This window comes from Phaethon lepturus, unplaced genomic scaffold (assembly GCF_000687285.1).
Source record: "Phaethon lepturus isolate BGI_N335 unplaced genomic scaffold, ASM68728v1 scaffold810, whole genome shotgun sequence".
NCBI classification, from domain to species: domain Eukaryota; kingdom Metazoa; phylum Chordata; class Aves; order Phaethontiformes; family Phaethontidae; genus Phaethon; species Phaethon lepturus.
The window spans coordinates 129,339-147,789 of record NW_010514014.1 but is presented as its reverse complement, the minus strand read 5'-3'; the positions used below and the strand labels follow the sequence as shown (position 1 = coordinate 147,789).

General features: G+C 39.2%; 1 pseudogene; it reads right to left on the bottom strand.

Annotated features, from left to right (window-relative positions):
- Positions 1 to 2,009: 2,009 nt before the first annotated feature.
- On the bottom strand, positions 2,010 to 4,212 carry LOC104624365 (annotated as a pseudogene).
- Between the last annotated feature and the right edge of the window lie 14,239 nt (positions 4,213 to 18,451).

Genomic DNA, 18,451 nt, shown 5'->3' with positions numbered 1-18,451 from the left:
GAAACAGAAATCTGAGAAGAATGATGAAAAACAGTAAAACAGATAAAAGGAATATTAGAAAGGAAAGAGAAAATTAGAATAGATATGTGTGTTAAGAGATGCTAACCACATCTCTAAAAAGATTCTGAACATTGTAAAATAAGAGATCAGTGAAGGATGAAGCTGAAAAATTCAAGATGGAATAAGATACAGAGTAAAAGAGAACAGGAAAAGAGATAAACCATTAAACTGACTTTTATTCCACGGACTGCACAATATTTATGAGAATAAGAAATCGTGTCATCTGATATTTAGCTGGGTGTCCAGAATCTTGAATGCGTTCAAAGAGAGTGAAGAAGTGTCATGTTTGGGCAACCTACACAAATCTTGAGGGGCAAAAAAACCCCACAAACTCTTATCTGATATTTACAAAAATGACACAAGACTTAAACATAAATATATATTAGAGAGACTAATAAGCTTAAAGAGAGAGAGAGAGATATGTATATATAAAGTAGTTGTAGTTAAAAAGTCAAATTTTCAATATGACTACCACAAAGGAGATGAATCTGGATGTCCAGTACTCCACCAGTACTGTGGTGGAGCAACAGGATTTTTGTTGATAAAGCCATATTTTGCACTGAATTCATGAAAACTTTGTGCTACAATCTACTTAAAAATCCATCAAATACTCATGGAAAAAATAGATTATGAACTATTGTCAGTGTAAAATAGTACTGCCTCAGGAACACTTATAGATATCTTTCAGAAAAAGAAACAAGTAAAAGAACATCATATATTTATGACTGATTTTAAGATTTAATGTAAAATAGTTGTTTTTGTCTTAATTTAAATTAAAAAATTAAGGAAAGGGGAAACCAATAAGAAAAAAGAAGGAAATTTATAATATCATAAGTGTTTATTACTCATCATGGTCCAGATCCTGAAAAGTATTTATTTTAATTCTAAGTTCCTCTTAAAATTTTTCTTGGTATTAGGCAATATACAACATGTTATGGGAATTAATTCAAAGCTTTCTATGTTATAAATTTCAAGATTTACACCATAAGCATCTATGTAAAAATCCAGAAAGAGCTTTGAAATTCTCAGTCTCAAGACAGATTTTCTGTACAGTACACAAGGAAAGTCAAGAACTGCTGAATACTTTGTCCTTGCTTTGTATATTGAGTAAGAAGTCATTTAAAGCCATGTGAAAAAAAAAGCTGTCTAAACTGGTTAATGGGGGAAGAAACAAACACCACTTATGACAGAGATTCATCATAAATCCCGTTTCCCTATTTTAATAAAGATTCTCAACATGAAGCCTTCTGATGAAAGTTATTTGTCCATACCTTTTCCTTCAACCCATAAAACTAAATTCAGTGCTTTCTTTCAGAGAACAGCTTTTAAAAGAGAAGATTTCACTCCCTGTACCTTATATGTAATGATGGTAGATGATTTTAATTCACACTGCCCATGTGCTACAGAATCACAGAATAATTAAGTTTGGAAAAGACCTCTAAGTTCACCAAGTCCAGCCATCAACCCAACAGCACCATGCCAATAAACCATGTGCCGAAGTGCCACGTCTACACGTTTTTTGAACACTTCCATTGATGATGACTCCACCCCCTCCGTGGGCAGCCTGTTCCAATGTTTGACCACTCTCTCAGTAAAGAAATTTTTCCTAACATCTAATCTAAATCTCCCCTGGAGCAACTTGAGGCCATTTCCTCTCGTCTTACCGCTGGTTACTTGGGAAAAGATAGCAACACTCACCTTGCCACAACCCCCTTTCAGGTAGTTGTAGAGAGCCATGAAGTCTCCCCTCAGCCTCCTCTTCTCCAGACTAAACAACCCCACCCCCTCTCCCCCGGCCTAAACACCCCCGGTCCCCCCAGCCACTCCTCATAAGACTTGTTCTCCAGCCCCCTCACCAGCTTCATTGCCCTTCTCTGCCCTTCTCTCTCAATGTCCTTCTTGTAGTGAGGGGCCCAAAACTGAACACAGTATTCAAGGGGCGGCCTCACCACTGCTGAGTACAGAGGCATGATCACTTCCCTACTTCTGCTGGTCACACTACTTCTGATACAGGCCAGGTTGCTGTTGGACTTCTTGGCCACCTATGCCCACTGCTGGCTCATGTTCATCTAGCTGTTGACCAACACTGCAGGTCCTTTTCTACCAGGCAGTTTTCCAGGCACTATTCCCCAAGCCTGTAATATTGCATGGGGTTGTGATCCAAGTGCAGGACTCAGCACTTGGCCTTATTAAACCTCATACACTTGACCTCCACCCATCGACCCAGCCTGTCCAGATCCCTCTGCAGAACCTTCCTCACTTGAGCAGATCATCACTCCCACCCAGCTCGGTGTCATCTGCAAACTTACTGAGGGAGCACTTGATCCCCTCATCCAGATCATCGGTAAAGATATTAAACAAGACCATCCTCAAAACGGAGCCCTGGGGAACACCGCTTGTGACTGGCCACCAGCTGGATTTAACTCCCTTCACCACAACTCTCTGGGCTCGGCCATCCAGCCAGTTCCTCACCCAGAGAAGAGTACAGCCGTCTAAGCCACAAGCCGCCAGTTTCTCCAGGAGAATGCTGTGGGAGACACTGTCAAAGGCTTTACTAGAGTCCAGGTAGACAACATCCACAGCCTTTCCCTCATCCACCAGGCGGGTCACCTGGTCATAGAAGGAGATCAGGTTGGTCAAGCAGGACCTGCCTTTCATGAACTAGCACTGGCTGGGCCTGATCCCTTGTTTGTCCTACACATGCCCTGTGAGCGCCATCAAAATGAACCTCTTCATAATCTTCCCTGGCATGGAGGTCAGGCTGACAGGCTTGTAGTTCCCTGCATCCTCCTTATGGCCTTTCCTGTATATGGGCATCACATTGGCAAGCTTCCAGTCATCTGGGACCTCCCCTGTTAACCAGGACTGCTGATAAATGATGGAGAGTGGCTTGGCAAGCTCCTCTGCCAGTTCCCTCAGTACTCTTGGGTGGATCTCAGCAGGCCCCATAGACTTGTGGATGTCCAGGTGGCTTAACAGGTCCTTAACTACTTCCTCCTGGATGATGAGGAGTTTATTGTGCTCTCCATCCCTGTCTTTCAGCCTAGGGGGCTGAATACCCTGGAGATACCTAGTCTGGCTATTAAAGACTGAGGCAAAGAAGGCATTAAGTACCTCAGCCTTGTTCTCATCCTGGGTTACAATGTTCCCCCCTGCATCCAAGAAAGAATGGAGATTTTCCTTGACTCTCTTCTTGTTCTTAATATATTTGTAAAAACATTTTCTGTTATGCTCTAAGAACGTGTCCAGATTGAGTTCTAGCTGGGCTTTTGTGTTTCTAATTTTCTCTCTGCATGACTTAACGAGATCCTTGTACTCTTCTTGAATTTCCTGCCTCTCTTCCAAAGGTGATAATCTCTCCTTTTTTCCCTGAGTCCCAGCAAAATCTCCCTGTTCAGCCAGGCCGGTCGTCTTCCCCGCCAGCTTGTTTTACAGCACATGGAGACTGCCTGCTCCTATGTCTTTAAGATCTCCTTCTTGAAGAATGTCCAGTCCTCCTGGACCTCTTAGCACTTCAGGGCTGTCTCCCAAGGGACTCTCTCAACCAGTGTCCTGAACAGGCCAAAATCTGCCCTCCGGAGGTATGTGGTAGTGATTTTGCTGACTTCCCTCCTTACTTCACCAAGCGCCGGAGGTATGTGGTAGTGATTTTGCTGACTTGCCTCCTTACTTCACCAAGCGCCAAGAATTCTGTCATTTCATGGTCACTAAGCCCAAGACGGCCTTCGACCACCACATCTCCCACCAGTCCTTCTCTGTTAGTAAACAGCAGTTCAAGCAAGGCACCCCCCCGACAGGCTCACTTACCAGCTGTGTCAGGAAGTTATCTTCCACACACTCCAGGAACCTCCTAGACTCTTTCTTCTCTGCTGTGTTATACTTCCAGCAGAAGTCTGGCAAGTTGAAGTCCCCCACAACAACAAGGGCTAACGATTATGAGACTTCTTCCAGTCACTTGCGGAATGCTTCATCTGCCTCTTTGTACCAGTTGGGTCATATGTAACAGACACCCCGCAGGATATCTGCCTTGTTTGTCTTCCCCCTCATACTTACCCATAAGCACTCGTCTTGGTCATCGCTATCATTGATTTCTATACAATCAAAATACTCCCTAACACACAGAGCAACCCCACCGTCTCTCGTTCCGATCATCATCCCTTCTGATGATCTTATAGTCATCTATTGTAGCACTCCAGTCATGAGAGTCATCCCATCATGTCACTGTGATGTCGCACTCCAGTCATGAGAGTCATCCCATCATGTTACTGTGATGTCGACTAAGTCCGAGCTGTCCTGCTGCGCAATGGCTTCCAGCTCCTCCTGTTTGCTGCCCATGCTGCGTGCATTGGTGTAGATATACTTGAGCTGGGTTATTGATTTTGCCCCCAACTTTGGCATGCCACCCCTTGGCTCATCTCTAGTGAGTCTGGTTTTATCTCCTTCCCTCTTTGAATCTAATTTAAAGCCCTCTCGATGAGGCCCAACAACTCATAAGCAAGAACCTTTTCCCCCTTGGAGATAGCTGAACTCCATCTGCTGCCAGTAGACCTGGTGCCGTGTAAACTGCTCCATGGTCAAAAACCCCAAAATTCTACCAACAGCACAAGCCTCTGAGCCATGTGTTAACGAGGTGTGTTTTCCTGTTTTTCAGTGTTCCTCGCTGACACTGAAGGGATTGAGGAAAACACCACCTGTGTTCCTGATCCTTCAAACAGTCGCCCCAATGCTCTGAAATCCCTTTTAATCACTTTTATACTTCTTTGCGCAACCTCGTCGCTGCCAGCCTGCATAACCAACAGCAGGTAGTAATTGCCAGGCCATTCCAGACCAGGGAGTTTCCTAGTAACATCTCTCACAGGCCCTCCAGGGAGGCAGCAGACTTCCCTATGGGTTGGGTCTAGTCAGCATATTCAGCCCTCTGTTCTGTTTAGTAGGGAGTCACTTACAACAATTACCCTCCTTTTTTCTTAACAGAGGAAGTCTTGATGCATGGGGCTCTCTGACTCACACTAGGCAACCTCCTGGATGGACATTCATCAAGGTCCTCGTGTGCCTGGCCCTCAAGTTCCAGAGCGCCATATCTGTTGTGTAAGGGCAGCTGGGACGATGAGGGAGGCCAGGAGGGGATTCGCCTGCTGCCCCAAGGAGGGATCTGTTTCCACTACCCCTTGTTTTTTACGTCCCCTCCTTCTGCCCAGTGGCAAGAGGGTAGGGGATCCTCAGCTTCTCGTGGAGCCTCCATCTGCTGCCTTTGTCTCAGGGACGGCCAGGTGTGGATCCACCGATCTATCTCCTTCTCACACTCCCTGATACTCCTCAGCCTCTCCGCTTCCTCTTTCAGCTCTGCCACCAGGCTGAACAGATTGTTCACCCGGTTGCACCTCACACAGCTATTGTCTCTGCTGCCCTCCAGCACAAATGTGAGGTCAGGCACTCCCTGCAGCCGGACACCTGGACGGCTACATGCTTGAGCGAGAGCTCCATCTGGGGTGCCCCATTCCTTCTGGCAATGGCTTTTAACTGAATGGAGACCATAGCTGTGCCTTTTCTGGGAGGGTGATAACCACTCATCGAGAGAGCCCCTAGAGCCAGTGGGGGAGTGCTCCCTGCCTGCACACCTTCCCTGCATGCCCTGCCTATGTGAACTGACACAAGAGAATGCCTTAATAACCACAATATACTCTTTAAATTGGATTATTTTTGGTGTTTTCTGATGAAGATGCTGTGTTAAGGATAAAACAAAAAAGTTTGCAACTCCTTAGCTTCATAAACCTGCAGTGTCCATTTACCTGAGAACAGGTAGTTGCATGTTCTGATCCCATTTCTTGGTGCTATATATTAATTTTTTAATAACACCCTGAGCCCCCACCCAACACCAAACCTATAGTCTTTAAAGTAAAGACTAGAAATTTTGTTGCCCAACTGGCCACATATACTCTAAACATAAATCTTAGAGTAGGTGTTTAAAGTCCCATCTCCTTTGAGACTTTAATCCGTAACAGTTAGGACACATTCTTTCTAGAAGTTTTGCAAGAGCCTTTTCTCAGAGAAGGAAGTGAACACCTATCTTGCATGCATTAACTCAACATGCTTTCAGTATGTCCTCCTGTAACCGCAGAAGTAGCGGTTAATGTTGTTTGTTTGGGGCCTGAACTGTTAGGCTTAAAACAAATTTAACTCTGCTTATTTATTTTAAGAAACCCCTAATTACCAGAATCAGCTGAAGTTTGGGCACAATTATTCCCCTCAGAGTAAGTAGTACGAACATAAAAAAATGAATTGTCACGTACTTAGGAAATTTTAGTATAGGAAATCGAAGTAGATACAAAACTTACGACTTTCCATGGTGAGACAGCAAAAAAGAAAAGTCATCTGAGCATTCCCTGTAAAAGCTAGACTTCGGCAACTTTACTTTCTCTGAACTTAGCTTTTAGCATAAAATCATATTTGGCAGTGGGAAGAATCACAATATTTTGTAATAGCTGCACTATTTCATTCAGCTAGAATCTACCCTGTTTCTGTGGATAATTACGTAGTTCTTGCTGGGCATGCCTGAATTCTTAACAATAAATTTTGTGTTGTCATCCTGTTTGTTTGTGCATACATTATGTTCCTTGATTTACATGATTTTCCAATATATGTATCTTGAAATGTCTTTGCAACACATTTACTGTGTGAAGGAAAATATGAAGGATTTTAGTCTTAAATGGAGTCACATGGACAAATGACTATGAGATTAAATAACACACTAAAGTACATTGCAAAATGTGAAGTACCTTTATTTACCTAAATACCAGTCTTTATAATCTTCTTGAAAATCCATGTAATAGGAATATATCTCCATACTATCACCCATAGCCCCAAATTGCACATTAAAAAAACCCCAAATCTAATTTATAATATTAATAACAAATGCATAGTACAGACCTTGAAAACCTAGATGGTTTTGTACTTAAAATACTGTTTTGGGAACCAAAAAGGAAGCAGGGGATAATAAATACTGTATGTCTCAGAGAAATTATGTGAGGATTTGTAGTGTTAATACACATAATGCTTTAGTATGTTTTTTTGATAAAAGTTCATTATATTATTACTGTAATTTTCTGTGTACTCACATTCATGGAGAAGATTTTTGTTTTCATGTATATCTCTTTTTAGATCCCATTTTGAAGTGAAATTGAGAAGAGTTTGTCTTTCCTTCCTTCCTGAACTTTATAGCATTCACAGTTTGCAGAAATCATGGTATTTAAATAGTTTTGTTGTGGTATTTTTTTTTCTCACACATTTATAAGATTGCCTAAATGCCATTCCTTCTTTTCCATGTCTTGATCAGTTGTAATAGCAGAGTCCCAGCAGCCATCCATCTGGAATTCAATGTTATAACAGCTTATAGCATTAAATATAACAAAGCATATCTAAGCTTATCAGAATTTCTCCTCATCTCTTGCAGTGGATATTTATATACAAATGCAAGGCAGCACACAAAGAACAGAATCACCTCCAGCTCGCTCTCAACATAACACTCCCTGCCTGTATAAGTCTGGGTGACTTTGTTCAGGCATTCTCAGCTGTATGCAAAAACAGTCTCCAGAGAGATAGATACATACATACATACATATATACACACACTTTATCATTGTTTATCATTGAGATCATAACCCTGTGTTATGTGCTCTTGCAACACACTAGAGATCAGCTTAAGTCTTGCCCATTGATGATCTTCTCAAACCCATTGCTAAATGTAAACCACTGTACAGTACAGATGTGAGACAAATAGAAATGTTTGTAAAATAATATGTGTAGTTTAATAATACAAGTTTGTGGACATACCAAATGTGTTTAGTTCAAATATAGTACATTTAGAATTTAGTTTCTTTGGACATTTTTCAAAGTTTTACAATGTGGTTAAGATAATCTAACAATACATGCAAGAAAACCTTTGCAAAACATCATTTGTGTGAAAAGTCTAGCAAAAAGTAAGGTAATTCAGTGCATAAAACATACACGTTGGGCAAAAACTATAACAAATTAATAATAATTGGAGTTGTAAGTACAGATAATTTGAAATCAGTAGAATAATTAGAATACTTTGCTTTTCTGTGGTTACATGAAAAGCTTGTCTCTTAAAGAAATAATCATCATTATGCAGTTTATCAAGATTATAATATGCTTTCAAATGAGCAACATTTTGTTACATAAATATCTATGCATTTAATTATCAAATTACAATTTCAATTTGTAAGAGCTCTATATTTTTATTTCTAGACCCATTTGACATTTCTAAATGTTACATATTTTGTTTTAAAAATATGATAACTCTCATTAAATTGATACTAAATGTGGGTTCTTACTAATGGGCAGAGTTTGGGCCCTGTTGTAATAAAATAACATTACCAGTTTAGAAATGGTGTAGAAACTCCACAGCAATTGATGAATTAATAAAAATACCAGGTCTAAGAAGTAGTCTGACAAAGCTGGTAAGACTTATTTACCATGACTAAAATTGGAGAAAAGCACTCAAGGTGTAGAAGGCAGGAGATATTTGTAAGTTGAGATTTTCTTGATGAAACATGACAATGCTGAAAGCAGAGGAATCATTTCACCTGACACCGCTAGACCCAAGTTTCAATCTGTATGAGTTTCCTTTGAAGACATTTATTTTATATATTATTATTAAAGCTTTGATAACTGTTCCCTTTTGAGAAGGCTGAGGGATTGATTTGCAGCCTTTGAAAATTAGCAGAAGCAATGGCAACTGATATGATTACATACATTTCACAGAATCACAGAATCATTAAGTTTGGAAAAGACCTCTAAGATCATCAAGTCCAACCATCAACCCAACACAAACATGCCCACTAAACCATGTCCCCAAACGCATTGTCTACACATTTTCTGAATACTTCCAGTGATGAGGACTCCACCACCTCCATGGGCAGCCTGTTCCAATGTTTGACCACTCTCTCAGTAAAGAAATTTTTCCTAATATCTAGTCTAAATCTCCCCTGGTGCAACTTGAGGCCATTTCCTCTCATCCTATCGCTGGTTACTTGGGAGAAGAAACCAGCACCCTTGTCACCACATTCCCCTTTCAGGTAGTTGTAGAGAGTGATCAGGTCTCCCCTCAGCCTCCTCTTCTCCAGACTAAACAACTCCAGTTCCCTCAGCCGCTCCTCATAAAACTTGTTCTCCAGCCCCCTCACCAGCTTCGTTGCCCTTCTCTGGACACGCTCCAGCACCTCAATGTCCTTTTTGTAGTGAGGGGCCCAAAACTGAACACAAAATTTGAAGTCCAGCCTCACCAGTGCTGAGCACAAGGGCATGATTGCTTCCCTACTCCTGCTGGCCACACTATTTCTGATACAGGTCAGGATGCTGTTGGTCTTCTTGGCCACCTGAGCACACTGCCGGCTCATGTTCAGCCGGCTGTTAACCAACACCATCAGGTCTTTTTCTACCAGGCAGCTCTCCAGCCACTATTCCCCAGGCCTGTAGTGTTGCTTGGGGTTGTTATGACCAAAGGACAGGCACCTGAACTTGGCCTTGTTAAACCTCATACAGTTGACCTCAGCCCACTGATCCAGGCTGTCCAGATCCCTCTGCAGAGCCCTCCTACCCTCCAGCAGATCAACAGTCCCACCCAACTTGGTGTTGTCTGCAAACTTATTGAGGGAACACTCAATCCCCTTGTCCAGATCATTGATAAAGATATTAAACAAGACTGTCTCCAAAACTGAGCCCGGGGGCACACTGCTTGTAATTGACCGTCAACTGGCTTTAACTCTGTTCACCATAACTCTCTGGGCTCGGCCATCCTCTTTACCTGTGGTTCATATTTATGTGTTGCTTCTTGTGAGTAGTTTAAAGGATTTTTTTCTGTCTGAAGGTGGCATAACAATTATTTTAGGTGCATACAAATATTTCATGTATATATTACCATCAATATATTTTAAAACGTTGTTATTTTTACAGTACACACAGACTTTTGGATGACAAAAAGAAATGGTCACATTCTTGCCTCACATAATTGTTCAGAGCTATTCAAAATGTTTATGCTAGACATGAATTTCTAGTTCTTTAGCTGCAACAAAAAAATTGTTATGCAAAACTGGGGAGCACCTGGAATGTGTTTCATTTTACACCACCTCTTTTCTTGCAACTGTGTAGCTCATTGGTGACACTTCTGTTATTGTTACAAATTAAAATAGTTGTTCTAATTTGTATATCACTGCATTGTAACCTGATAGGTTTTGATTTAGACAGGTATTTTAAGAGTATAAGAGCAACACAACTTTATTCATTATGAACTCCACACATGCATCGGTAGGGACTCATTATAACTTAAAAAAGCATCAAAAGATGTGCAGGGACTCCATCAGTGGAACAAGACCAATATTCCCCTACTTAGCCATTGGTAAAAGCATAAAGATTATAAAACTTTTAAAAGGCAATCTACCCCTGGTGGGTGTGGACAACACATATATTTTCATAGGATCTTTTTTGGCAGCTGTCCCTCAGATATGAAATTTGCTGATACCTTGCAACTTGTGGATGGTGGAAAGAATATCCTACTGCTCTGGCCATCATTTCTGTATTACATGTTAAGGCTGTTTCAGGAGGAGAACAAAGGCTAGGGTTTTCATCATTTTTTTTTACTACTACACTTATTTACATGCATTTTTTTCATGAGTTAAGAGAACAAACTTCTGCTCAAGCCTGTCCCATCATTACACACAGGGAGGAGACTACTGTAAAAATAGAAAAACAGAAAATAATAATTCAAATATAGGGAGCTAGTGAGGAGTCCATGTGTAGTTATGCCTTTGGTCAATCATAACCATAGTCAGAATCTTTCTTGGAAAGATCTATTAAATTATAAATAGAATAGTTTTTGTTTAACTGTTCATAAGTATCAATTAAATAAGTATGTAGATGTTGCTATTCACTTTTTGTTTAATTTCGTAATGTCGATCTGATTAAAAATCATCCTGCAGTTTGTGTACCTGTTTCTTATGGATATTTTGATTTCAAAAAGCCATATCATTTCTACAGGTATTTTGGCCTGGATTAAAATAAAAGTTTATAATTTTAAAATAATATGTTTTGGCAATCTTTCATTTAAGAAAAAAAAAGGAACAAAATATTATTAAAATGCACTGGTTGATATTGAATTATAACTACTCAAATTGTTCGTAGCTTTTCAGTTTCTCTCTTTTGTGAAAATGACCATATGTAGAGCTCTCTTTACCTTTGCCCAGGGAGGTGGTGGAATCATCATCACTGGAAGTGTTCAAAAAACATGTAGACATGGCACTTGGGCACACATTTTAGTGGGCGTGGTGGTGTTGGGTTGATGGTTGGACTTGATGATCTTAGAGGTCTTTTCCAACCTTAACAATTCTGTGATTCTGTGCTTGCGATTCAGTAGCAGAGACTTTCACACTTAAGCTACTTCTTCAGAAGTTTTAAGTACAGTGTTTGTTTATGAAAATTGTACTGTGGAAATTGATTATCCCCTCCAAATATTTCAAAGGAAGTATTTGTCCTTTGTATACATGCTTGTTTTAAGTTCTTACTGGGAACCAATTGAAGTTCAGTTATATCACAGTTGTTATCTGCAGATACAATTATGTAGCTATATTTAATGCCTCAGTGGATAGCCCCATATTACAGTTTAATTTTCCACAGAAATCTAAATTTGTTCCTGGACTGTGTATTTTTCTATCGTATAAGATAATCATTCTGAACAGAAATCCAATTTTAACTTAATCAACAATACTTTGAAGAAGGTTACGTAAAATAACTTGCACAGTTTTTGGTATGTCATGCAGTATGTGACTAGCCTGTTCATTTATTCATTACTGGAAACATGTTCTGTCATGAGACTGAAACTCTTACTAATTATCTCCACCTGGAATATTTTTTTATTTTTTTGAGAAATTTTCTCCCTCTTTTTTTTTTTTTTTTTTTTAGTATGGAATATGGCAGAATTTTTACTGAAAATTTACATGGAAATATCTAGTTCTAACTCTGAGCCCCAACACAAAAGTAACATTCATAGTGCCATGATATAGGTATGCCATTTATTTTGCTAGATTTCTGAAGAAAATCGTATAAATTACAGTTGAAAAGGACCTATTTGTCTATTTCTTTCTGCTGATATAAGATTGTTCTCTACAGAATATCCCCGGGCACTTATTTTAGTCGATTTTAAACTGATGGAAATTATTGGACTTCACCAGCTCTTCACAAACACAGTCTGATGTATATGGTTATATCAACTCTATCCCCATGATATTCAACTTTCATTTGCTTTTAATAGTTATTTCTTATTTTTAATTCTAATGACTTTGAGTGCTAATGTTATCTCTTTTTTCTTTGCTTAAAAGTAGTAAAAAATAGTTTTATTGCACTGACATATAAAATGCTTATTCTGAAACAGGCCTGTGGTTCAGTTAGCTTCATATCCATTCTTTAATAATATTCAGTACCAGAAGATTTAGAAGAAGGTGTAAAAGGGTGATTGACTTGTACCATGAGACAAAATGATTAGTCTGTTAGGAAGCATATGCCTGAGTCTGGCTAGTGTGGGGATTTAGAAGTGAGCTGCTATATTTCATCTTGAGTTCAGTTGATCCACGTATTTAGATATAAATGAAATACTATCATTGATCCTGAATGGTATAGACATGCAGCAAATTTTTTTCTATTGCCTGACAAAGTTATTTAATAATAAGGCTGGTACAGTTCCTTCTCTAACCTGTCCCACTCTCATGGTCTTGCTGTAAAAAGAAAACAAGCTCTGTGCTTTCCAAAGTCAGCTAGAGTTTGGTACACTTTTCAAAGTTACCTGAGAGCACTTTGGTACTTAAGTTTGTGTAGTGTGCTGGCCCAATACAGAATTATTGTGGCTACAGTTTTCAAATTTTCTTTCTTTTTACTAGCTGTGTATGAGGCCAGCAAAGTTTACTATATATTTCAAGAGGAAAATCACAACTTAGTAGCAATAAAATATTTTGCTTTTGTCATAGTATCTTGTTCTCGTGTTTCCCCTCTAGGAATTCCTCCTTTTCATCATCCTCTCACAACAAAGTGCAAGTTCTAGGTATCCTTACCTGATCCAAAGTCATATGTCTACAGCAGGATGAAAGCAGATGTGCTGGTTTTGGCTGGTATAGAGTTAATGTTCTTCATAGTACCTAGTATGGGGTTGTGTTTTGGATTTGTGCTGAAAACAGTCTTGATAATACAGGAATGATTTCATTACTGCTGATCAGTGCTTACACAGTGTCACAGACTTTTCTGCTCCTCACACCACCCCACCAGCAAGGAGACTGGGGGTGCACGAGAAGCTGGGAGGGGACACAGCTGGGACAGCTGACCCCAACTGACCAAAGGGATATTCCATACCATGTGACATCATGCTCAGCATATAAAGCTGGGGGAATAAGAAGGAAGAGGGGAACATTTGGAGTCATGGCATTTTGTCTTCCCAAGTAACTGTTACACGATGAATCCCTCCTTTCCTGGAGATGACTGAACACTTGCTTGCAGATGGGAAGTAGTGAATGAATTCCTTGTTTTGCTTTGCTTGCGTGCATGGCTTTTGTTTTACCTATTAAACTGTCTTTATCTCACCCATGAGTTTTCTCACTTTTACTCTTTTGATTCTCTCCCCCATCCCACCAGGAGGAAGTGAGCAAGTGGCTGTGTGGGGCTTAGTTGCTTGCTGGAGTTAAACCATGACAGCAGAGTATAGTGTGAAGCATTGAGACTTCATCATAAAAGAGGCTGATGAAAGCATAGATGGTAGTTGTGTTACTTTTTTCTCTTCAGTTAGAATGTGGAGAGTACTACTTCCTTTGCTTTACTATAGACATAGGGTGTGACCTATATGGTTCTCAACAAGTCAAGACTTAAATATGAAAACTGGAAGAAAGATAAGTAGGAAAGTATACAGATCAAGGGAGAGAAAAAGATTTTTTTTTTATGTTTCTGTGTATATATGAATGTGGTAATGTCATAGGCTGACCCTGGCTAGCAAGTAAACACCCACACAGTTGCTTACTGACTCTCCTCTCCCAGTGGGACGGGGGAGAGAATTAGAAAAACAAAAGTGAGAGAAATTGTGGGTTGAGATAAGGACAGTTTAATAAGTAAAGCAAAGCTGTGTGTGCAAGCAAAGAAAAATAAGGAATTTATTATTTCCCATCTGCAGGCAGATGTTCAGCTGCTTCCTAGAAAGCAGGTCCTCAGCACAGGTAATGATTACTTGCAAAAACAAACACAATAACCACCAATGTTTCCCCTTCCTGATCCTTCCCTTATGCTTTTATTGCTGAGCACAATGTCATATGTTATGGAATATCCCTTTGTTTGATTCAGGTCAGCTGTCTCATCTGTACCCCTTCCATTTTCTTGTTTACCCCCAGACTACTTTTTGGGGTATGGGGGCAGGGGCAGAGTGAGAAAAAAAGAAATCCTTGACACTGTAAGTACTGTTCAGCAGTAGCCAAGATACTGGTGTGTTACCAACATTGTTTTAGCCACAAAGGCAAAGCACTGCAGTGTATAGATTGCTATGACGAATGTTAGCTTCATCCCAGCCATACCTAGTACAGGTGGACACTCAAGTGTGTCCATTCTGGCAAAGCTGTCTTGTGACATGTAATGATTAGGAGAAATCTTGTGCATACATGTCGGGCAGTATATTTTCTGGTAAGGAAGAAAGGGGGTTATTGGTACTCCGTGTAAAGAATACTTTCCGCTCATTGCCAGATGATAGAGAGCCAAGATGAGAGGGATGAACATGTTTTTATATCTGGAAATGTTTTCAAAGAGAGATACAGAGAAGTGTGGCATGGGATAGTAAGTATAGCCAGGCATCTGCTGTTGTCATAACAACAGAAGTAATAGTCTACTCTTCACAGAAAGGTTGGAGACAGTAAAGAAAACTAGAGAAAATTGTTTGAAGAAGGAAAGGAGGGAGAAGAAGATGAGGAAAAAAAAGGATTTGGCTATCTCTGGGTCAGGGAGAATGGTTCATAACTGTTGTACTTTGTGGAATTTTTACTGATATAAAATCAAGTTGTGTTATATTTTCTCAGCCTGGAGATTGAGGTTGCATTCAGGCCTCTCCTGCAAACAGGTTGGAAGGACATTCTCTATACTCTTGCTCAGATTTTGTTATGTGCATATTGATTCTGAGGATATTCTAATTTTTGGCATCTACTTCATATCGCAGACATTTTCATTAGATAATGAACCATATAATGGCATATGTGAAGGTCATTGAAACAGAGCTGAGGGCAGTTCCTTTACTACCTTGATCACCAAGACAGAACTGTGCAACATGACAGTGGAAGTAATTGTCATTGCTGACAATGCAGGTTGATGATTTTGTGCTATAAAATTTGATTTTGTAGGCTGTAATAAGATGTCCATTTGTATTCAGGAGCTGTCAAATATTCAGGCATGAAGAATAATATCAAGGTAGGTGATTCTAATGTGTCTGAACTGACAGGAAAGCTCCTAGAATACCTTACGATACTGGTAACTACTGGCCTTCTCTGAGGCAGGAATATGCCTGCCATTGATAATCTTCTGGCATCCACTGGGGACACTCTGGTTGGGGACATATCTGTCACTGATGCTCACAGAGAAGTTGGACATGCTGCTTTACCAGAATTCTGCAATGAATATAGGAATGTCACAAGTGGTGATTTCCAATAGGTAGACAAGATGATGGTAATATGGCCTTGCAAGAAGATGGTTGTGAGAGCAGATTGACAAGCAGCCAATGCGCAGAGAGTTTGTGTGTCAGATCTCTAGAAGACAAAATAAGAAGCTTCCTGTGACCTAAAATGATCAAAACACGAACTCAGAAATTACATGCCCAGAACTAATAAACTGTTCCTTGCAGAAGTCTATGAAGGCTATTTCATATCTAGAAATAAGTGATCCATGCTAGCTGATATTTGGAGTGAGATGTGGTCCTGATAAAAGCACCTGTGACATACTCCCTTTATCTTCCCTGAGGCTGGTGGCTTCTGCTACTCAGATGTGCTCTTGAAAAAGCTTGTGCAGTGCTCTGACTCGTGCGCCCTTGTGATAAATTATGCAGCACCTCACTGTTAGTGGAGACAACTTTCCTACTGCTTAAGAGCTCTCAGGAGCTTGCAGCCCATGACAGCATAATACAGCATGTAGAAGCAATGAAATCCTTGCTGAGGGGCAAAGGAAGGATTGGTCCCTTAGGTGGACTAAGAAGTAATGATAGATATTGGTGAGAGCAGGGTAGAAATCCTTCCACAGCTTTATTGGGTTTTGATGCATTTACAGGTCCTGTGAGGTAGGTGAGGCCTAGAAAAGACTTGGAAACACTGTAAAGGTATAAAATCTTCTGGGATAGAAGGTATGGGGTGTATTGTATGTCTAAGATTGAAGAGCTTTGGAATAGCTCTGAGAATGACATGTGGTATTCTAAGGATACTAGATATGATATATTTATGTCATCCAAATTCCTTTTTATGTGACCTTTAACTTTTATATTTTCCATGTATTTGTTGTAGTTTTTGTGTGCTACTTCCATAAAAATTCAGTGGTCTGTAAATCAGTAGAATCATCTCAGTGTAGTGTGTCTGATTACTCAGGTCTCTGCAGGAACTGTTTTGCCACCTTATTGCATTAAAGCTTATGTCTAGTTTGCTAGGAGTTAGCCTAATCTTTTGTGATTGTTGCTTTGTAAGCACATGTTCTGCAAATACTTTCCTCCAGGATACATTAGACTACAACATTTTATCTGCTGTAGAGAATTTTTAGTCTTGTCTCAATTATTTTATTATTTCTGCATATTTTTGTGGTTTCTTCTACTTACTAATATATTAAGGTGCAGATTACTTCTGTTTCAAAATCATAAAGAAATGTGCTTAGTAAAAGCAGACACAGCACAGTCAGTGCCTTTTGACTGTAACTGAACTATTGCTCCCAATTCAATGCATTGTTATCTTTTGACTTAATACTTTGCCTTGGTCTTTTTTTTTTTTTTTGTTTGGTGTGTGTGCAGATGTTAAGCTGTCACTTAAGCTATGCCTATCTTACAAGAAAATTTGTGCAAATAATCTCTTTTCCCAAGATTATAAGAGCTAATTTTGTGAGAAAAGGTTAGGCTGAAAACAGGAATTTGTTTCTATAATCTCTGTATGGTAGTTCTATACTGACACAATAGCTACTGCATTTGTTGTACTCACTGGCTTTGTAATCGAATTTGAAAAGCATTCAGCTCTATTCCATGTTCACGATGAACTGGAGCATATGTTTACTTCTTTGTAAATCTTTTGACAGAAACATAATTTCAGAGATGTCACTCATGGTATTTAACATAACACATTCCCTTCATTATCATTCCAAGAACAAATTAGGATCAGTGGTTTAGCAATTAGTATCAATTGCTCTGTGTTTGTGCATGTGAATAACTTATATTTAACTTCATATGTTGAGTTAAAACAGATTTGTATTACCCATCACAGGAAACGTTTAATCCACTGGATTTCTCTAATGCAATAATTTAGTTCTGTGAGATTCTTTGAGATCTCTGGTGGTACATATAAGTTTTCCTTCTTTTATTCTTCTTAGAATTATTACTTCTTTTATTCTTCTTTCCTTCTTTATTCTTCTTGTATGCTATACAAATTTTCAAGAAAAAAACTCTATCTGATTTTATTTATAAAAAACAAATTAGAAAGTAATTCTAGTTATTGAATTATACTTAATAGTATTATAGTTACAGGTATTATAAATTCCTGAATTGTAATTGACATTTTACAGAAAGAAAAATTTGAAATGATCATTAAGAACTCCTTCTTTACCTCTTTAAGACATGAATCTTGCTACCAATAGTCTTCTGCTAACATATAATAGTCATCTAATGTGAAAAACTAGTAGGAGTTCAGCTAAAAACAAAGAAAAAGATGCACCCAGTAACAGTCCTGTAGATCTTTTACCTGTAGGATGTTGTGTATATGGATTTAAGGGGAAATTGAACAGCTAGTGCAGGAAGTACCTCTGCTTCAAACAGTTGCAGGTTAGAAGAGACTTAGATGGTAGTGTCATGTGTAATTCCTCTGTTCTTACTCTTCCATAGACATGAGTTAATGGGCACTGTTGGAAAGACAATGCTAGGCTAGATGGACATTTCGTCTAATTTGTCTATTCTTATGTCTCTGTTCTTCATAACTTTATAACATCCAAGATAGATTTTGGAAAGGAAGGGAGATAAAATTTCTTGAAATGTACAGGTAAAAATTAATAAAGTGAGCTATGAAGATATTTACAAAAAGTTTTAAAAAAGAGGTATTATAAAATATTTTTTTAAATTCTAGAAATAATGTTT